Source organism: Saccopteryx bilineata, chromosome X (genome assembly GCF_036850765.1).
Source record: "Saccopteryx bilineata isolate mSacBil1 chromosome X, mSacBil1_pri_phased_curated, whole genome shotgun sequence".
In the NCBI taxonomy this organism is placed as follows: Eukaryota; Metazoa; Chordata; class Mammalia; order Chiroptera; family Emballonuridae; genus Saccopteryx; species Saccopteryx bilineata.
This window is the reverse complement of record NC_089502.1, coordinates 40,470,091-40,492,902: the sequence shown is the minus strand read 5'-3', so window position 1 is coordinate 40,492,902 and position 22,812 is coordinate 40,470,091. Positions and strand designations below refer to the sequence as shown.

Sequence of the window (22,812 nt, the reverse complement as noted above, 5' to 3'; positions counted from 1 at the left end):
CCCGGGAGTCTTGGCCTTGCTTCTCAGCACCCTCTCAGAAGGCTCTCTTCTTTGCAAAGTAGATAAAAGGAGTCGTTGGTCTCCCACACCCTGGAGGGAACCACCAAAGTACAGCTGGTGCTCTGTGGCAGGACATGTGGATCTGAATTCCCACGGGCTGCCTGCCTCCAGCAGGCTGCCAGCGACCCGGGGAGTCCTTTGCTCTTAGAAGGACTTGTCTGCTGGGAACATCTGGGCTCACTGGGCCCATGATGCATGGGGCCAGGCTAGACGACTGAGTCAGAGAAGGCAGCTTTGAAACCCACATGTTCAGTTTCACTCATCCTCAGTTCCCTGGAGGCTAACTCTTTGCCAGCCTGTGACCCAGGCCTGTGCCCAGCCCAGATCAGAATGTCCTAGGGGGAGAAATGAACACAATAACCCTGTACTTTGGGAATGGTCACACCTGCTCGTCCGAAGCTAACCAATGAACAGCCAGTGGTGAGCATGATTTTACACCAACAGAGGCCCTCATTGGTGTTCTGCTGGTGCTACTGCTTCTAGAAGGGACACAGCTAGCCAGAGTCGTCCCCTTTGCTGGTGGGCCCTCTCACTGGCCAGTAGTTGGGCCCCAGGCTGTCAGTGAGGCAGGGCCCTGCCACAAAACCACCCGGTAGGGCAGGTCGTCTGTGCTCTCACCACCCCAGCTTCTGCACCCACAAAGCAGTGACTACAGCCATATGTCGGGTACGACGTCAGACCCTCCACACACAGCGCCTCCTGTGATCCCCATGAAGCACCGTGAGCTGACCAGTAATGCCATCCCCGCCTTCCAGACATAGCTAAGAGATGGAGAAGCTGCGTTGTGAAGCCAGATGGTTAGACTCCAAAACCCATGCGCTTTGCACTCAGCCCCAGACTCCATGGCCTATTTGGGCTGCTGGGGTCACTGGGTAAACCTTGCACATGCGCCCAGCCCTGAAAGAGATGAGGGGGAAATCCGGGAGGACAGCCGGGACATGGTGTGGAAAACAAGAAAGAGGAAGAGGTGCCACGTGACTCCATGACACAGAGGGGTCAAGCCCATGTTTTATTCTACAGCCTGCAAGCCTGCCCCTGGTGAGACTCGGAGAGCTGAGGGGCATAGGAGCCACCAGGGTTCGGGCGAGAACTGGCCCAGGAGGATGGACAGAAAGAGGCTGTTGGATAGAGGGGACAGAAGACCTTGCTGTGTCTCCCTTTTCAGGAAGAGCTAAATACCAACGACCTAGGCCGCGCCCCACTCTTCCCAGGGCTGCTGCCTCTGCCTGTGTCTCTGCTCCCTCCCATCTTTATCCCTACTGCATGCGAGGGTCTTTCAGATGCAGACCTGGCTGCACCATTTCCTGGGCCCTGCATGGTGTAGGCTTCATCTCCTCATCCCCAGGCCCCCAGGAACCATCCACAGGGAGAGGGCTTTCGCTCTGGCATACCGTAACTCGTTTGTTCATGCCAGGGCATTTCCCACTTGTTTGCCTTTCTCTTCATGCTGCGTTCTTAGCTCCCACCATCCCTGCACATCCCGAGGCCTCAGCTCAAGGGCTGGCTCCTGTGCGGTCTCCCCCAAGCCCCAGTCCACACTGGAGTCCTCTACCCTTGGCTCCCACAGCACCTCGCGCTCACCCCTGCACTGCTGTTTGCCCCCTTTGTGTAATTCCTTAAGGCTTTCTCTCACTCGGTAGAATTCAGCTCTTTGAGGGCAGGGTGGGGTCTGACTTATCCGCCGGCCCCTGGCACAGGAACTGCTCCATGGCAGGTGGTGGGTGAACACTGATCTTATCTTAGAGGGCAGCAACATGGTGGGAGGCACCACTGTTACTTCAGCGGGAACCCTTAGCCATACAATTTACCCATCCTGTGAGTTCCCCTGCATCCATGGTGTGTCTTGGTCTGCCCCAGCACCTCCAGCTCCTCTGCTGGGCCTCCCTGCTGAAAGGCCCATCCTGCTTCTCTGCTGGGCTCTGTGAGGTTGGGATCCTGGATGTGGTGGTGGTGTTGGGATGGAAGAGACCTGAGATGCTATCTGTTTCCCCTAACTCTTCCCCGGACCTCTGGGTAGAGGAGGAGGAAGGCACCAGGCACCTCGTTTTCCATATCCTTGACTCATTCCCATCAGGTTCGAACCCACCAGAGTCACCGCTCCCGGGCACACAGGGTCAGTGTTTGCATGGCGAAAGCTCCGTCAGCACATGCAACGTGTCACCTTGAGGGGTAGGGAGCAGCTTGGGATGTTTGTCATCTGATCCCCCCCTTGAGGTTTTCTCTGATCTTGGTTTGCCTAAGCCAGTGGAACGACAGAGATACACCGATGTCGGTTTGAGTAGTGCAGTGCCTTTTTAAAAGGACACGTGGTTTGCTCACCTTGGCAACAGGCAAGCCTGGCCTAATCCAAAACCAAGGACTCTGTTGCTGCCTGCACCCACAGGCTTGACCTAGCCAGCATTTGCCTAGCATCGAGATGACACATCCAGGATATGTGAGCCACTTGGTAAAGGGGTTTAAGCATCTCCCAGGGAAGCCGTAAGGAGGCAGCTTCTATTGCTAGGGGATGAACGAAAGGGCTTGCCCTTCGCAGCTGCCTCCCTGCCTCCTGTGCAGCATCTTCGTCTCAGCATCTCAAGAAGCAGATCTTAGCAAGGAGAGTGGCACTTCCTTGATGTATCTCTGATAGGTGACAAGGACCGAAGCAGAGGCTCATAAGTGTTCTCATTTCCAAGGGCCCGTTCCCAGCCGTAGCTCTGTTCCAACGACAAGTTCTGGTCCTTTCTGCCTCTCCGCTCTCCATCCAAGGGGCCTGCTGAGGTATATTGCCTGCTTCTGCTGTCTCTTCAGCTGCTCCTTTCTCTTCCCTAGTTCCCAGGAGCCTCAGTCCGTTTGCTATTACATTCTTAGAAAGACCCTGGGCTTTCCAGCATGCTGCTCCCTGAGAATGGAGGGGCCTTCCTGTGCACTCCAGGACACACCCTCGGCGAGCTGGAATGAGGGAGCTGACAGAATTAACACTAAGACAGGGGCTCATAAATTTCCCTTCACATTAGAATCACCGAAGAGCTTTAAAGCCAGTTTCAATGCCCAGGCTTTCCTCCAGACAATAGTTCAAAGAAACCTTTTGTTGTTGTTGTTGTTTTGTATTTACTTGAAGTTTCCAGGTTGTGAGTCATCTCTTTGTACTAACCATCTACACCAGTGGGTTTTTTTTTCTTTTTAATGAAAATTTTAAGATATAACAAAAGAGATAAAGAATAATATCTAAAGCCAGTTTAGGAAAAATTATATTACCAATGCAGGTGAAGCCCCCTTAACTCCAGAAGTTTGAATTGAACCTGGGGAGGTGCCTTAGGGGCCCCTTGAGATGAGGGGTTGGTGTGGGCAGCAGAGTTGGGGTTCTGGCCTTTCTCCTTGCTTCACCCAGAACAAAACCCATTGTATTCTGTTTTGTACATTGAGGATCTGGAGGTATTTTCATTAGGAAAAAGGTTTAAGAGTCACATATTTATACCCTCACTAGTTCTGGCTCCACTTTAGCCTAGACCAGGGGTCGGGAACCTATGGTTTGCGAGCCAGATGTGGCTCTTTTGATGGCTGCATCTGGCTCGCAGACAAATCTTTAATAAAAATAATAATAAAGTTAAAATATAAAACATTCTCATGTATTACAGTCTATTCATTTCCTACCGCTCATGTTCATGGTTGTGGGTGGCTGGAGCCAATCACAGCTGTCCTCTGGGACAACACCAAATTTTTATTGGATAATGTGTAATGTACATGGGTCGTTGTATGGCTCTCATGGAATTACATTTTAAAATATATATGTGGCGTTCATGGCTCTCTCAGCCAAAAAGGTTCCCGACCCCTGGCCTAGACAGTGGTCCTAGGTAAAGTAGTTGAACAAGGATTGCGCTAGGACTCAGCAGATGGAGCCTGCAGTTCCAGTTCTCTCTCCCCTCTTCCATCCTGGGTGCCCGTGGTGAAGTCATACCTCTCTGAACTCCAGGGTACCTGTGAGATACCAGTGAGATAAGTGGGTGAGGGAAGGCTTTCTAAAAAATCAAGTTTTATCCAAGGCAAGGGGGTTCTACTTCCAGACCATGTGGTTACTGTGCTTATTCTAGAGACCAGAGGTTACTTACGGTTTTGACTACACTTGTCCACTGTGTCTTCGTGTGCCTGGGGCCTGTGGGTATGCAAGGAGAGGTGATATCTCACTGTTAAAGAATTTTTCCATATTTCATTGACTGTAGGACACTTTCCTTTACGTTTCAACAGCTCCAAACTTGGGAGGCATTGTGTAAGCAATGGCATGACATAGTTGAATCAGCAACTTATTTTTCTCTTTGCCTGGTACTTAAAGAAGTGGATATTTTATAATCCGAGGTGTCTTAGAGTGGCTGAAATTCCATGATCATTAACTTTGTTTTCTTTTCCCCATGAAAGTCACCCACCACTGGCTAGAGAAAACCTCTTTGGAAAAACTTGTAAATAAACTTTTCGCTTATAGCCTCATTTAACACTCCATCCTCTTTCTTCCCTGCCAGCTTCTACCCCGGCCAGGCAAGCTTTCTGCTTCCTGGCCAGAGGGGGCCTCATTTTGTTGAGTTGTCTCTTGGGCAAATGGTTTATGGGGCTTCCGAAGAAGGAGGCAGAGCACACCTGCATAAAGAAGCCCACCATGCCAACTACAGTGGAGGAAGGGAAGGAGGGAGGGAGAGAGGGAGGAAAGGAAGGAGGGAGGGAGGGAGGGAGGGTAGGAAGAAGCAGGAAACAGAGTTGGGGAGGCAAACAAACCAGGCCAGTCTTCCCCAACAGCTTTGGTTTCTTTATTTCCCAATCGTAGCCTAGCCGAGCAGCTAAGCGTGCTTCCCTAGAGAACTCCCAGGGCTAGCCATTGCCAGGGGTGAGCTACGTGGGGAGTGGGGGAAAGGAGCCCAGCCCAACCTGAACATTCTGGGGTGCTGTGAGCAGCTGCCTGTCCCACACTGACTGGTGCCCTTTATGAGTTTTGTGATGTCCTCATCTCTTTCAACAAGGTGGAAGAAGGATTAGTTAGTGGGCCTTTTAAGTAAAAGCAGCACCTTAACTAAGGGTAGCCTAACTCATGGGCATTCACTGCAGTTGGAAACTCCCACCAGCCTCCCCTTAGCCACTCTAATTAAGCTTGGCCCTGGCAGTCTTTAGGTCAAACTCTTCCAGAAGGGGAAGGAGTGACTCCAGTGAGATCTAGGAACACTTGGGCATAAGAAGCAGGTTTTGGACATTCTCCACCCACCCCAAGAGCTTAGCAAGACATGATCAGTCCGGATTACAGCTGCCCTCATGTAACTGGGTTAAAGTGTTGGCCTACTTAGACCCCTCCTGCAGCGGCCTCCTTCAAAGCTGATGAGGCCGATTAGGGGGCTATTTCTGAGCCCTAGTCTTGTACCCAGTAGCCTAGGGGCAGTCCTCCTGTGACAAGAAAGATAGGAACCAATTCTATATAGCCACGGGCAGGGTCTGCTGCCCTTGAGAGCAGTATTGTCAGACCTGGGCCCTTATGAAAGAAAGAGTCCAATAACAAGTTTAAGCCTCTGGATTTTGAACTTCAAGAATCAAACCAACAAATCAGTTTTCAGGGAAAGACCTTACCCTATGTCTTTGCCATTTCTAGCCCTACAGAAAGATAGTAGATGGTCAAAATGAAATCTTTGATGACAGTCACTAGCTTCCACTGAAAAAATTCTGTGCATTTGAGGCAGGTTGTTAACTTCTCTAAGCCTCAGTGTGCTTATCTATAAAATGGCAATAAGAATAGTACCTACTTCAAAGAACTGGTGTGAGGATTGAATACAAGGGGCACTTGGCACAATTCATAGCACATTGTAAGAACTGTTTACATATACGTTAGATACCATCACCACTGCTGCCACCATTTTCCTCATCCTGTCAAGACAGTACAGTGAATTATAAAAAGCTCAGTCGCTGGAACTGATGAACTTGGTCTGAGTCCTGGTTCTGCCACTTGGCAGTTAGGTGGCCTTCAATAACTGACATACTCTTTAAACTCGATTCTTAATTCTATTAAATGGGAAGTTCATAAGTTTTTGAAAAGCATATAATATGGTCCTTAGCTCACGTATGCACTCATTAAATATTATCTATTGTAAATATTAAAGAGGGGTGATTAAAATCAGTGGTTGCCAAGGCTGGTGGAGAGGGAAGGATGAGCCGGTAAAGCACAGATGAATTTTAGTGAATCTACTCTGTATGACGTTATAATGATGAATACATTTTGTTATACATTTGGCAAGACCCTTAAAGTGTTCAATATCAAGAGTTAACTCTAATGTAAACCATGGACTTTGGATGATAATGATATATCAATGTAGGTCACTGATTGCAACAAATGTGCCACTCTGGTGCAGAATGTCTATAGTAGGAGGAGCTGTGTGGGGAGAGGTGGGGGCAGGGAGTATATGGAAACAACTTTTTCTTCAACTTTGAAGTGAAGTAATACTGCTCTAAAATTAAAATGTATTTAAAAGGAAGAGAAAGAAAAAATCAAAAGGTGATCAAACTAGGTTGTTATAAATTTAGGATGTTAATTACCATCCCCATGGTAACCACTAAGAAAATAAATAAAAGATACAGAAAAAGAAATGAAGAGGGAATCAGAATGGTTCATTAGAAAAAAAAAGTTCATCAAGCACTAAAGAATGCATCATTAAAGGAAGTTGTTGTTTTTTTATGTTCCCCAGCCATGAAACAGTTCTGGCCACCAACACAGGCATCAAGCTAGGATGAACTAGATAGGGCTTCACATCTGCTTTGCCCCTGACTGATACAAGAGCAACACCACCAATCAGGTGTCTCCTTGCCCATTGCCAGGGGGAATGAGAGGAATCGAGTAGCCAAAAAAACATGACATATAGAAAACAAATAGTACAACGGCAGAAAACTTCTTTCATTATAAGTAATCACTTTAAATGTAAGTGGGTTAAACTAATCAACTAAAAGACAAATTTTGACAAAATGGGTTGTAAAAAGGTATGCTTTAACTATAAGATATCTACAAGAGACACACTTTGGACACAAAGACACAAATAGGTTGAATATGAAAGGATGGCAAGTGATAGTTAATGCAAATAGTAACCGAAAGAGAGCTGGGATAGCTAAATAATACCAGGCAAATAGATTTTAAGTTTAAAAAATTGTTATAGGAGACAAAGAAGAGTGTCTTTATTGATAAAAAGGATTGGTTTATCAAGAAGATACAACAACCCTGGCCAGTTGGCTCAGTGGTAGAGCGTCGGCCTGGCGTGTAGGAGTCCCAGGTTCGATTCCCAGCCAGGGCACACAGGAGAAGCGCCCATCTACTTCTCCACCCCTTCCCCTCTCCTTTCTCTCTGTCTCTCTCTTCCCCTCCTGCAGCCAGGGCTCCATGGGAGCAAAGTTGGCCTGGGCACTGAGGATGGCTCCATGGCCTCTGCCTCAGGCACTAGAATGGCTCTGGTTGCAACAGAGCAAAGCCCCGGATGGGCAGAGCATTACCCCCTGGTGGGCATGCCAGGTGGATCCCGGTCGGGCGCATGCAGGAGTCTGTCTAACTGCCTCCCCATTTCCAGCTTTGGAAAAATACAAAAAAAAAAAAAAAGATACAAGAATTATAAACATATATGTACCAAACAACACAGGTCTAAAAGATATGAAGGAAACATTGACAGAATTGAAGGGAGTAATAGACAGTTCTACCATAATAGGTGGAGACTTCTGTATCCCACTTTAAATAATGTATTGAACTCTTAGACAACAGATCAATATGGAATAGAAGACTTAAAAAATAGTATAAACTAACTAGACCTAAAAAAACATATACAGAATACTCCACCAAACAAGAGCAGAACACACATTCTTCTCAAATGTGCATGGAACAGTCTCCAGGATAGACCATATGTTACACCATAAAACAATTCTCAATGAGTTTTACAATATATGAATCATACAAAGTATCTTCTCTGAACAAATGCAATGAAACTAGAAATCAATAACAAGGAAAACTAAAAAGCATTCAATATGAGGATATTAACATACTCTTAAATAACCAATTGGGTTAAGGAAAAGGGCACTAGGAAAACTATAAAGTGCTTTGAGGTGAATGAAAATGAATATACAGTATACTAAAACTTATGAGATATGGTGAAAGCCAGGGTTAAATTTATAGTTGTAAACATCTAAATTAAAAAGGAAGCTCTGAAATCAATATCCTAACTATATATCTTGAGGAACTGGAAAAAGAAGAGCAAACTAAACCTAAAGCCAACAGAAGGAAGGAAACAATAAAATTTAGAGCAGAGATCAATGAAATAGAAAAAAAAAATAGAATCAATGAAACAAATAGTTGGCGCTTTTAAAAGATCAACAAAATTCGCCTGACCAGGGGTGGCGCAGTGGATAGAGCGTCAGACTGCGATGCGGAAGACCCAGGTTCGAGACCCTGAGGTTGCCAGCTTGAGCGCAGGCTCATCTGGTTTGAGCAAAGCTCTCCAGCTTGGACCCAAAGTCGCTGGCTCGAGCAACAGGTTACTCGGTCTGCTGAAGGCCCGTGGACAAGGCACATATGAGAAAGTAATCAATGAACAACTAATGTGTTGCAATGTGCAACAAAAAACTAATGATTGATGCTTCTCATCTCTTCGTTCCTGTCTGTCTATCCCTCTCTCTGACTCTCTCTGTCTCTGTAAAAAAAAAAAAAAAAAAAAAAAAAAATCAACAAAATTGAAAGAGCTTGAGACTCATTAAGAAAAGACATACAAATAAGTAAAATTAGAAATGAAAGCTGGGCCTGACCAGGGGGTGGTGCAGTGGATAGAGCATTGGACTGGGACATGAAGGACCCAGGTTCAAGACCCCGAGGTTGCCAGCTTCAGTGCAGGCTCATCTGGTTTGAGCAAGGCTCACCAGCTTGAGCCCGAGTTTGCTGGCTCGAGCAAGGGGTCACTCAGTCTGCTGTAGCCCCCCCAGTCAAGGCACATATGAGAAATCAATCAATGAACAACTAAGGTGCCACAACACAGAATTGATGCTTCTGATCTCTCCCTTCCTGTCTTTCTATCCCTATCTGTCCCTCTCTCTGACTCTCTGTCTCTGTCATAAAAATAAAAAAAAGTTGGGATGTTACCACCAACCTTACAAAAATTAAAAGGATTATGAGAGAATATTATACGTAGTTGTATACCAATAAATTAAATAGTCTTGATTAAATAGACAAGTTTTTAGAAACATACAAATTATGAAAACTGGCTCTAGAAAATAGAAAACCTGAACAGACTTATAACAAGTAAAGAGAATGAATCAGTAATCAAAAACCTCCTAACTAACAGGCTCCATTGATGAAGTCTACCAAGCAGGAAAGTTTTAACACTAGTCCTATTCAAACTTTTCCAAACATAGAAGAGGAAAAGACACTTACTAACACATTCTATAAGGCCAGCATTACCACAATACCAAAGCCAAAGATACTACTATAAGAAAAAACCACTGACCAGTGTCCTTTATGAGTATAGACACAAAATCCTCAAAACAGTAGCAAACTGAATCCAACAGCACATTAAAAGGATTATACACTATGACTGAGTGGGATGTATGCCAGAGATACAGGGGTGATTTAATGCAAGATAATCAACTAATGCAATACACCACATTAATAGAACACAGGGAAAATGATCCTTTCAATAGACACAGAAAAAACTTTTGACAAAAGTCAATACCCTTTCATGATGTAAACCCTTAGCAAGCTAGGGATAGAAGGCAGGTTCTTTAATGTGATTAGGGGCATGTATGTAAAACCTACAGCTAACATCATATTCATTGGTGAAATACTGTAAGTTTACACCCTGAGATCAGAAAAAAAGACCAAGATGTCTGCTTTCACCTCTGCTATTCAACATTCGAAGTCCTAGCTAGAGCAATTAGGCAAGAGAAATAAATCAAAGGTATCCAAAATGAGAAGGAAGAAGTAAAACTATAATCACAGATGATCATATCAGAATTGGCAAAAGTAGGTTTACAGTTGTGAGTACACAGAACAGTTTATTCTTGTATTATTATTAACTATTGTATTATTTTCCATATGAAACTATAAACCAACTTTTGCCCAGAGATGTGTGTGTGTGTGTGTGTATGTGTGTATTCCCATTGAATGCACACACAGAAAAACTACTTGAGCTAATAAATAAATGAACAAAATTTTAGGGTATAACATCAACAAACAAAAATCAGTTGTGTTTCTACATGTCAATAATGAGCAATCTGAAGAGGGAGTTCAAAAAACAATTTTATTTAGAATAGCATCCAAAAGAATAAAATACCTAGGAATAAATTTAGCCTAGGAGGTAAAACGCTTTTATATTGAAAATTACAAAATATTTCTGTAAGAATTTAGACATGAGTAAATGGAAAGGCATCTAGTGCTCATGGATTGGAGACTTGCTATTGTTAAGATGCCAGTGTAGTTATGTGCTACACAACACCGCTTTGGTCAATGACGAATTCCATATATATGTCCGTGATATACCATATAGAAGTGGTTCTCAAACTTTTTGAAGCTGGGGCGCATTAAAAATCCTACAAATAATTGTAGGCACACTATATACAAATTTCTGAGAAATATGTTAGAATAATTAAGTCAAATATTAAAGAAAACATATATAAAGTCCAAACGTGCTTTTATGGTAATTAAAAGAAGTAAAAATGACAAAACTAAATTTATTCTGACATTAAAAACATTTTTATGTTAATTTCTTGAGTTATGCTTTTTAGAATTTGTAAAAAAGAGGGGTTAAAATAAAAAAAACTACAAAAAAGCTATCTTTTTATATATATAGATACATTCTTAGTAAGATTTAGTAAATTCAGCAGGTCCCAGTGCAAATGTGTTGTTTTTTCATTCTTGTGTTTATGAGAAACATGAGCCTGATGTGTCCTAGTGATTTCTTCAATGTTTAGGCATATATTTGAAAGGCAAACACTCATTTCCTCGTCAATACATTGAAGAATTCCTCTCTTTTTACTCTTAATTGTGTTGACTGCAGAAAACACCCACCATACATATCATCTTAACTTTACACCAAACAAAGGATAGAAGAAACTTACCTCTAGTCTTTCTGGGGAACATGGGAGGTAGTGTAAACAATCCAGCACCACAGCTTAACAGCCTTTTGCAACCTAATCAGGCAAGTGAGGTGGGGGGTTGGGCAGACTGTCAGCTTACAGCCAGTTCCCCACACTTCCGTCCCCAAAAATCTAAACTCCAAAAAACCCTGTTGGTTATTTGGTCCACAACAGGCACATATTTCTCTGGAATCTCATAGGGCGCACCTGGAACACTAGGGTGCACCAGTGTGCTCTGGTGCACACTTTGAGAACTGCTGCCATATAGTGTTGGTATATAGTAGGCTACACTACCTAGAGTTTTTTTAAAGATTTTATTTATTGATTTTAGAAGAGAGAAAGAGAGAGAGATAGGGGTGGGCGGAAGCGGGAAGCCTCAACTCCTAGTAGTTGCCTTTTATATATGCCTTCACTGGGCAAGCCTAGGGTCTCAAACCTGCGACTTCAGCATTCCAGGTCGACACTTTATCCACTGCGTCACCACAAGTCAGGCATACACCAGCTAGATTTTTTTGTGTGTATTTTTCTGAAGTGAGAAGCGGGAGGCAGAGAGATAGACTCCTGCATGTGCCCAACCGGGTTCCACTCGGAAAGCCCACTAAGGGGTGATGCTTTGCCCATCTGGGGCATTGCTCTGTTGAAACTGGAGCCATTTTAGTGCCTGAGGCAGAGGCCACGGAGCCATCCCCAGCACCTGGGCCAACTTTGTTCCCATGGAGCCTTGGCTGTGGGAGGGGAAGAGAGAGACAGAGAGAAAGGAGAAGGGGAAGGGTGGAGAAGCAGATGGGCCCTTCTCCTGTGTGCCCTGGCCGAGAATTGAACCCAGCACATCCACACGCTGAGCCAACACTCTACTACTGAGGCAACCAGCCAGGGCATACACCAGCTAGATTTTATAAGTGTACTGTATGATGTTAACACAGTGATGAAATGGCCTAATGACGGCTTGTCAGAATGTCTTCCATTGTTAAGTGACACATGACTGTATTTCCTAGAGTGATTTATAAATTCAATGCAATATCTATAAAAAATGCAATATTTTTTTTGACACAGATAGGAAAAACAGTCCTCAAATTTATCAGGAATCTCAAGTATCCTCAAGTAGCTTAAACAGTAGTTAAAAGACCAAAAAAAAAAAAAAAAAGCAAGGCAGGAAGACTCACACTTCCAAATTTCAAGGTAGAGTAATCAAAAATTGTACTGGCATTAGGATAGATATATAGACCAATGAAATAGAATTGAGAGTCCAGAAATAAACCCTAACCTGTATGGTCAATTGATTGTCAACCAGGGTACCAATATCATTCAGTGGGGGAAAGAATAGCCTTTTCAACAAATGATATAGGACATATAGATAACCACATTAAAAAATGAAGTTGGACTCCCACATCACACCACCTACAAAAATTAACTCAAAATAGATCAACAACCTAATTATAAGAGCTAAAACTATTATAAGCAAACATAGTGGTAGATCTGCATGATCTAGGACTTGGCAGTCAATTCTCAGATTTGACACCTGAAACAACAGCAACAAAAGGAAAAATTAGATAAATTGGACTTCACAAAAATTACAAAATTATTTGCCCTGGCCAGTTGGCTCAGCAGTAGAGCATCAGTCTGACATGTGGAAGTCCCGGGTTTGATTCTTGGTCAGGGCACACAGGAGAAGCACCCATCTGCTTCTCCACCCCTCCCCTTCTCCTTCCTCTCTCTCTTCCCCTCCCGCAGCCAAGGCTCCATTGGAGCAAAGTTGGCCCGGGTGCTAAGGATGGCTCCATGGCCTCCGCCTAAGGCACTAGAATGGCTCCAATTGCAAAGGAACAATGCCCCAGATGGGCAAAGCATCGACCCTTGGTGGACATGCTGGGTAGATCCCAGTTGGGCACATGCAGGAGTCTGTCTCCCTGCTTCTCACTTCAGAAAAATAAAAAAAAATATTATAAACTTTTATCACGGGACATTATCGAGATTGTGAAAAAGACTACAGAATGGGAGAGAATATTTTCAAATCATTTACCTGATAAGGGTTTAGTATCTTGAATGTTTAACAAAAATTCTTATATTCAGCAACCAAAACAACCCAATTAAAAAATAAATGACAAAGGACTTGAATAGACATTTTTCCCAAAGACCAATAAACACATAAGATGTTTGACATCACTGGTCATTAAAGAAATGCAGTTCAAAACCCTAATGAGATTCTATTTCACACCCACTAGGATGATTATAACCAAAAAGACAGATAATTACATGTATTGGTGAGGATGTGGAGAAATTTGAAACTTCATACATTACTGGTGGGAATGTAAAGTGGTGCATGCAGTCTCAATGGAAACAGTGAGATGACTCTTTAAAAAACCTAAACATATAATTACCATATGACCCAGCAATTCCATGCCCAAGAGAAATGAAAACACATATCCACACAGACACTTAAACACAAATCCTTATAGCAGCATTATTCATAAGAGCCAAATGATTGAAATAGCCCAATGTCCACCAATGGATGAATGAATAAACAAATCCCGGTATGTACATATGATGAAATATTATTCAGTCATAAAAAGGCACAAAGTACTGAAATATGCTATAACTTGGATGAACCTTGAAAACATCATGCTAAGTAAAAGAAGCCAGGGACAAAAGATCACACATTATGTATCTCCAGTTGTATAATATATGCAGATGGAGCACATTCAGAGAGACAGAACGATTTGAGGTTACAGGAGATGGCAGGGGAGGCGTGGGGAGCGGCCTGTTAATGGGATGGAGTGCTGTTCTGGAGTGATGAAAAAGTTTTAAAACTAGAGAGAGCCAGTGCTTGCACAACATTTTGAATACACTTAAGACCACTGAATTGTATGCTTTAAAGGTTAATTGTATGTTATGTGAATTGTACCTCAATAAAAGAAAATGTCAAAAGGAGGTGGAAAGAAAGGAGTTTCTTTTTAACTGTCAAGTGCTCTGTGCACCCTGCTTGCAGGACTCACTGTGTAACCTTCTCTAGCCCGAAAGGTGTTATCTGCTCTTTCCCAGCCTAGGGCTGACTATTTGTAATTTCTGTTTGACTTCTTTAAGGCCACAGATTCTTCTGGAATGGAACAAACTCAAATGGGGCATTTCTTTTAAAGTTGTTTTTTGTTGTTGTTGTTGTTTTTGTGTGGTTTTTTTTTATATAGAGACAGAGAGAGAGTCAGAGAGAGGGATAGATAGGGACAGACAGGAAGGGAGAGAGATGAGAAGCATCAATCATCAGTTTTTTGTTGCGACACCTTAGTTGTTCATTGATTGCTTTCTCATATGTGCCTTGACTGTGGGCCTTCAGTAGACCGAGTAACCCCTTGCTGGAGCCAGCGACCTTGAGTCCAAGCTGGTGAGCGTTGCTCAAACCAGATGAGCCCTTGCTCAAGCTGGCAACCTCGGGGTCTCGAACCTGAGTCCTCCACATCCCAGTCTGATGCTCTATCCACTGCGCCACTGCCTGGTCAGGCCCAAATGGGGTATTAAGGGGCTGTTAGGCCCATCTACCCCACAGGAACAATCCCATTCTGCTTGAACAACCAGATTAACACCTTGTCCCCCTTTTAAATTCCATCATTCACGAGTACAATGAACACCATATGCTAAGAAAGATAAACAAGAAACAAGTCACCAAGGGGCATGGTTTCTTATACAGAGGTCCATGGCCACCCACCGCTGTCCCTGACCACAATTCTGGGAAAGGGGCTGCTGCCCAAGCTTATGCCAGCTGGGTGGCAAAGTCTCCCTGCAGAGTTCCTGGAATTCATCTGAGTGTTTGAAAAAGAGAGTTTAGGGAAATGTTTGTGTTTGTTACTCACACTAGTACTGCCCTTCAAAAAAAATGGGGGTTTCCTACTTTTTCCAGTCCAAGATACCCTTTCTGCTCTGCCAGGCCTGTGTGGGAGTGGGGAATGCAATTGCCTGATCCAGCTGCGGCCAACTGTGTCTCCTTACACACAAACCCATTTACACACATTAACACACGCAGTAAGCTTGGACCAATCCGGAATACCACTTAGATGGAAATGCTAGTTTGATGAAAAGGGACTATAGCAACTCCCAGTTTCAAATTGGCCTGGCATTCAGGCAATAGCTACAACTCTCAGCAGCTTCCTGTCAGTTAAAATGTAATTTAAACATTCTATTGTGTGCCCGTTGTGTTTCCTGTTTTACAATGCCAAATTTAATACTGCCTTCCTGCCCTTTCTTAGGTAGCAGGTGGTTCAGAAAATTACTCTGATATCCTCTCTGGGTGGTCTACTCCTACTATCCTCTTTCCCCTCCTACCCCATAAAAGGATTTTCCTCATATGGGGTAATTTTTCAACCAGTAGGCATACTATCAACTTTCTTCTCCTCAGACCTCATCTTGCAGGGGTCCCCAAACTTTTTACACAGGGGGCCAGTTCACTGTCCCTCAGACCGTTGGAGGGCCGCCACATACAGTGCTCCTCTCACTGACCACCAATGAAAGAGGTGCCCCTTCCAGAAGTGCAGCAGGGGGCCAGATAAACGGCCTCAGGAGGCCACATGCGGCCCGCGGGCCGTAGTTTGGGGACGCCTGTTAGAGCAAAGGGCCCAGTGTCTACCTGTGCTGTTCTCTCTCTCCTGGTTCTGGAAGCGCCTGATGACCCTTAGAGGGCAGCTTCGTAGTCAGAAACAAGTCTTTCAGCCACCAGATGCCATCCTGCATGTACATAAATCTGTTACTTATATCATCCCATAATTTTTCTCACAACCACCCTGCACGTTCCCATTAGGTAAGGAACAAGATAGCACTTTGTGGGAACAGAAACAATCTCATCCACTCACCAATTCGTGGCTCATGTGGGTTGATTTTGGGGGCTGACATGTTGAAGAACCAAATAAATGTCATTTCCCAGCAGGGGCAGCCACAACTCTGCTCTAATGCCACTCTGAAGTGGAAGCCATATAGGGAAACCCTGTAGAGCCAGTTCGATATTTCCTGAGCCCTGGTGTGAATGAGTGACTTTCTCCAACTTGACCAAACTTGCATGCCCCTCACAGTGCTTAGCTCAGAGGAGACTGTTCATCTGTGTTACAAAATTATGTTATATTCATTCTGAAACCAAGCACGGTACCGTGCCGCTGGGGGGGGGTGGTGCAGGCACTCAGTAAATGATGGATCACGTTGAGTCTGACATTTGGGAGAAAAAGGCCAAAATGGAAAAGGAGATGAAATGATGGCTTGACAAAGGCTCTCAAAATAACTGGGCATATTGGGGCTCTTGTAGTGGTTTTTAGATTGTCCTGTGGGACCTGACATTCTGTTGGAACCGATCCAAGTTTCCATAACTATTTGATTCAAAAACCACGTGTGGTTTAAATGTGTAATATTTACAAACTGTAATAAAAGCAGAAAAGAGACCTAACCAAACACCTCATGTGTTACATTCAGAATGACAGTCAAAGACCACCAAAGGATTAGCAGGAGCCATCAGGTTGAGTCACTTCTGTTCAAACCTCAGGAGGGATGTTTTTCTTTTCTGAACATCCTGTAGGCCTTCTCGGGTCTCTTTCAGGAGGTCGTGAGTGCACCAGAATTTTACAATTTAGGCCGATGCATGCGTACCCACTCTCGTAAAACTATACAACTAAGATATCATCTCCTCTCTGAGCAAATCACAATATTTTTGCTGTACAGTCAAAACAGAATACAGAAATAAATAGAGACTATAACAGCAATTTTCTTATAGTCATCAAAATAGCCTTGTCATTCTCCTGAACTTTATATACAATTGTTATACGTTCTCACTTTATAACAATGAGATGCTGCTTATAATCTCCTATTTTTAACATACTGAGGGGCCAGCTAAGATTTTGATTAAAAAGCAAAGAGGTTCTTCCACCATGGAGAGAAACTAGGGGCCGAACAAATGGTCAGTCCTTTGTGAGTTGCCTGTGTCCTTTTAAAACTGGAGCATGAGTTCAAGGACACCAGCGCAGAGGGGCATAGTGAGCCACTGCCCAGCCCCCAGCACGTGCTCCAGCTTCAGCGCATCTGACAGCTACCCTCTAGTGAAGTAATGTGATCATCTGTCCTGACGGAAATCAGCAAGTGCAGGTCAGCATTTGTTTATATAAATGGATGCCCTCCACTAGCCCTCTGGATCAGTCCATTTAAACAATTTGCAATGCATAGTCAATACGCTCTGAACCACATATTAAGTTATTTTATTTTTTAAGATTTTACTTATTGATTTAGAGAGAGAGAGAGAGAGAAGTGGAGGAGTGGGAAGCATCTACTCATAGTAGTTGCTTCATGTATGTGCCTTGACCGGGCAAGCCCGGGTTTCGAACTGGCAACCTCAGTGTTCCAGGTTGAAGCCTTATCCAGTATACTACCGCAGGCCAGGCAGTCATTCTAAACACAGTTGATTGTAATCAAGTTCTTGGGATAAGATTGGCTGGCTTCAGAACAGTATTTATGACCTAAAGCAGTTACCTCTGATTCTGGAAAGATTTCTTTTAATAGGCTTGGGGTTTAGAACAGGGGACTCTATGATGGGATCACAAAAGGCTTTTTAATGGACTGGCCAAAACAACATGCCCAAGGCCTGCATCACTTGTGTCCTCCCACTGAACTATTGCTCCTGCAGGTGGAAAGCCTGGGCAAACAGATGGGAAGCCCTCCGAGCTTAGCCCAATCCCGTTTTCTCAGCTCATGCCGTCAGAGCTGCACAGAGTGGGAGAAGCTGTTCTCTGAGTGGGCAGTTCACTGACTCTCCTGGCTGGTAGCTCTAAATCCAGGTGCGATTTCATCAGAGCACTTATCCTAGCTCACACTGATAGGGCCCCTTGGATATGATAGTACTTTCCATCAACAGGGAACAACTTCTCGTCCCACACAGTCATGCTTGCCCTCCACAACAGTGAGCTATTTACAGGTACCCAGTGGGGCATGACATCTAAAGAGGAAAGGCTGAACTCTGGAAGGAATTTAGGTAGATACTGTGTGATTACTGAAGTTGAAATCTGTCCAGACCATTGAGTTAACCACTGATGCTATAAAAATGAATGCTGTGGGCTCATTAAATAACTTCGTTCTACCTGAAGCTATTAATTATTGCTCAAATCAGTTTTTAAAGTCCTATGTACCATTAAACATGAATGATGAAACTGGATAAACCCTGAGCAGATGGCTGCCTTAATGGAGCACTATTCAAACCACAGTCGTCCTCTAGGATCTGAGAGGGCTGCTTTTAGTCATGGTGATTGACATAAGCATGTGTCATCAAATTTGCTCATGTCATCAAATTCAAATGGGAAATGGGGCTTTGGGGCAATGTAACAGAAAATTACCCTGATATGTTTACTTGCAGTTAATCCTGAAATATGCATGATGAAACTGAGACAGCAAATGACTTAGAAAAAGCCAAAGTATTTCAACAATGTCCATGGTAGCTTTTCTATAGAGAAAGAGATAAGGCAACAGCTGATAGAGGAGCAGCACAGCAAGATTCCTTTCTTGCTGCAGACTCCTCTTTGGCCCTTGAAAGTCCAGGAACACCAGTTGCTCTGCCATATACTCAGATGTTTTCCCCCAGCTCAAGGTGGGGGGATAGAGTTCATCTCGTCCCACTCTGGAACTGAAAAAGGAACAGGTAATAAGTTGAAGCGCATGGTATGCCTAGTGTGCGTAAGAACATGCACCAGCTCCGATTGGTCATATCTTGGGCATTTTCAGGTTCTGTCCTGTACTGAGAAAATGGCAGAAGGAAGGCTTCCCACCTCATCAGATAGTTTCACTGGATGGCAGTGCTACTGCCCTAAACCAGCTTCCAGAGGGGAAACATCCAATAAGACACTGGAATGGGCTTAAGCATAGCTAAGCGGCCCCAGAAATTCAAATCTGATGTTTGTCTCAGATCCGTGAGCAGGGTAGACTCCAATAAAGGCTAGAGAATCTCACCAAGCCAGGGTTCAGGGCTAGGAAAGGCGATGACACAGGCCAATCATACGGTAGGCAGCAGTGGCAGGCAGGTGAGGTTTTCCAAGTGCGCGTTTGGAAAGAAACCAGTGGCAGTTCCAAAGTGTGATCTTCATTCTTCAACTGTAGTCCACAAGACTAACATCCCATGTTGAGCCAGGTCAAAGAAAGAAACAAATGGTAACTCAGTTTTAACATTTTATTGGGTAAATGATTTTAAAGGTAATAACAATAGTGTCAAAACTACTACAATATCTTTCCACAGCCATACCTTACAGACCCACATAAACCTTCTCATTTTTCTTTTTGCTATTTTTAAAGCCATACATCTCATATAAAATGCCCAATTCCAATAGTTTCTTCAAACTATTAAGCAATTAAATGTAGAAGGAAGGAGGATCTAGTTATATTTGAAGGGGTTTAGGTAATCTGTGATGTCTTACTGTAATCAAAAACAGGTTCCTAGGAAAGAAGGAAAAGCAAAGCTACTCCAGGTAGCTCTTGCTCACTACAAGACTCACCATGGCATCACCAAAAACTCATTATGCTGGTGACCTATTCAAAGTGATTTGGGGGAACATATAAAACACTAAAATAACTTAGAAACTAGATCCAAATATTTCAAAAGTAATCAACTTTGATGTACAAAAACAGTCCGAGGTGGTTACAAAAGTGTTTTCTCAGTGCGACTATGTACCAGCGCATCTACTGGGTCCAGAGCAAAATAAAAGGCTTATTTTCTTCTGAAACAGTAATAAAAAACAAGGAAAACATAGCTTTGTATATAAAGGATCGATGCTGGTCTTAAGAAGAATGTAGTCAGAAACCCTTAAATCCAGAGGCACACAACAGGGTTCCACTTGTAAAAAATAAAAGGAAAGTCACCAGTTCATTTAAATGGAGGGGGTGCTCACACCCCCAAATAAACTTAATTCAATTTAACGTCACTAGCAAAAATCACTTAGAAACTGTACAAAAATAAAAAAGTGAACACATTTAATCCTGCAAGGTTTCTGTAAGGACTGGAAGGCAGGCTTTTGGAGCAGCATTGGGGCATGGCTGGGGATTCTTTGGTTTGATCTAACACACGTAAGAATTGGAACCTATTCCAGATGACAGTTTCAAACTTCCTGCACACTCGAAGACACGAACAGAGGCCAGTATACAAACTTCCGGTGTGCTGGGCATTGGGACTGTACGCATGGGACTGGAAATCTTACAACTGCTTTAAGTGGGTTGAGGGGAAAAGAGCAAGCCTTGCACTTCCTCCATCAGCTAGACCGACCTCTCCCGGGAGGGCGCCTGGGAAGGGTAGTAGCAGTAGCAATTCCCGTGCAGTCAGAAGGCCACTTAATGACGAGGGAGGGGGGCAATTGTTCTTTTAGAATCTGGTACCTGGCTGACCTTCTTTAAGAACAAGAAAACCCTTCCAGAAACGGAAGCCTTTTGCTACATACCAAAGTAAAATGCGTACTATTTTCCAAGAGGAAAAAAAAAATACCCAGTTGTATTCGAAAATGGAAAACATAAATGGAAGTAATTAACATTTAAAAGGGGGGTTATGTAAACTTTGTGCTACTCAAATGAAGTTCAAGTATTACTTCTGAGCTGTTTAAAGATCACTGAACTTATACAATATACGGGTGGTGAGTGCAATTCACATTTGTGTTTCTGAACAAATAAACCACAACTGGCTAGAACACAACCTGTGCAATTAGAATCTTTGTCGGAGTTAAAAACACATGCTACATATTTCAACATGTTCAAAGTTAATTCAAACCACATATTTAACATCTTGTAATATACGACAAAGGTGAAGGGTTTAGCATTTGTTTGAAGCACACGCCGTTACAGTTCATAGAACACCCTTTATACTACAAAGTCTTTTAGTCAAAAGCTACTTAGAGACAAAAATGCACTGTGCATTAATTTGAATACAAAAGGAGACAAAACTATCCTTTTCCCCCAAGCCATGGTGGGAAATAGCGCTGACCTTGTCCTCTGAAGCCTGCAGGATGGTTATTTCTTCAGTATAACATTATTACACTGGTAAGAAAATCTGTATAACATCTGCATATATCAAGAAAATTTAAAAATCTGATATGATTTTAGAGTCCGCATGACCAGTCACGTGACCTGCTCTAGACTGATTAGCACCGTTAAATACATAAACACACACATATGTATGTATGTATAAGTATATGTATACACACATACGTATGTAATAGATCTTTTCTTTAGAAAAAACTTCTAACCATGAGCTCAACCAGGACGAGGAGCCTGTTGAACTGATGAGATGATGGACAAGATGGATCAAGATTGGTCTATTTTGTCTCTCCTCTGTTTTATTTACTTTTTTTGCAGCAGACAACATCATTCAGCTTGTGCTGTTTCCCTATAAGGGCAAGAAAAAGTTTCCATCAGGTAGCCGCTTGTTTTGATACTGAAAGACTAATCTGCTCCAAAATGCTCCCAAGTAGAAATGAAAGGATTCAAGATCCCTTTCTGAAGCCCACCAGCTCGCACTGTCTGACCAATCTCTCGGCTCAGTGGGCTGGCTACCAAGACTGCATTCGGGCCAACGACTGGCTTCTCAGTTAAGGCATCACAACTGAAAATGGTTGTTTTGACAATGGATGCTGTGGATGAAGGAATACCAACACATTTCTAAGAACTCTCATCAAAAACTAAAGCAGTTTGCTTGGCCACAACGTTAAGCAGAAGTTTAGCCAATTATCTCACAAACTAGAAAAGAGTTTTTGAATTCCGAACTAGCAGTCTGTTACTTGTCACAGCAACTATGTGTATAAGCTATGCCATCTGATATTCAGTGACATCTCATACTTTTAAACTATATATTCTGCACCAGACTTATATTCATCACTTGATATATTGGTTTCCTGTTTGAAAAAATATTTATATATGTGTGTGTATATATATACATATGTATACACACACAGTATCATAAAATGAAGGTACTCTTTCTCCAAAATCCTCTGTCATTTTTCCCGGGGATATACATACGGACCTCCTACCGACATTAGGAAGTTCTCTCTGCATGCACCATGGGAACACCAGCCCTGCAAAGGATCTCAGCTCTAACAACTACACCATAGCTAAATGCCGTCTCCATCGTCACAGGTGTAACATAACATCAACATAGTAAATGTGTTTCTATCAAAAGTATGTAGTGCAGAAAGAGATACAAGCTATTTTATACTATTTCTACAACTCCAGTATTGTCCCCATTACAAACATTGGAAATCATGGCATATATGAACTTTTGTTTCACCAGATTATCTTTACCATTTCTTTAAATGGTAGCTAATTATATCTGGCCAATCATGGTTTTTATTGAAATCTAAAGCTAACAAATTTAAATTCATACATAATAGACATGTCTCTTTTTGGTTATTTGCTCAAAATAATTTTTCAGCTTAAAAAAATACTTGAGTAAGGAATTTGTCTAATCTGTTGTTTCACAATATAGAAACAATAAAATTTTACAAGAATATTTCTCTAAATTGCCTTTTTTTTCTAACCCCTCTTAATTTCACTTAATTGTATTCTTCTCAAAGGCACTAAATTCTGTTTCTGCTCTCTTCCTGATATTTACTGCTTTTCAAAATGATTCCCATAGCATACTTGAAAGGTAGTTTGTACTTTCTTAAAACAGTG

General features: G+C 43.0%; 1 pseudogene; it reads right to left on the bottom strand.

Annotated features, from left to right (window-relative positions):
• Window positions 1–6,736: 6,736 nt before the first annotated feature.
• Window positions 6,737–6,884, bottom strand: LOC136318042 (small nucleolar RNA SNORA48; annotated as a pseudogene).
• Window positions 6,885–22,812: the final 15,928 nt, after the last annotated feature.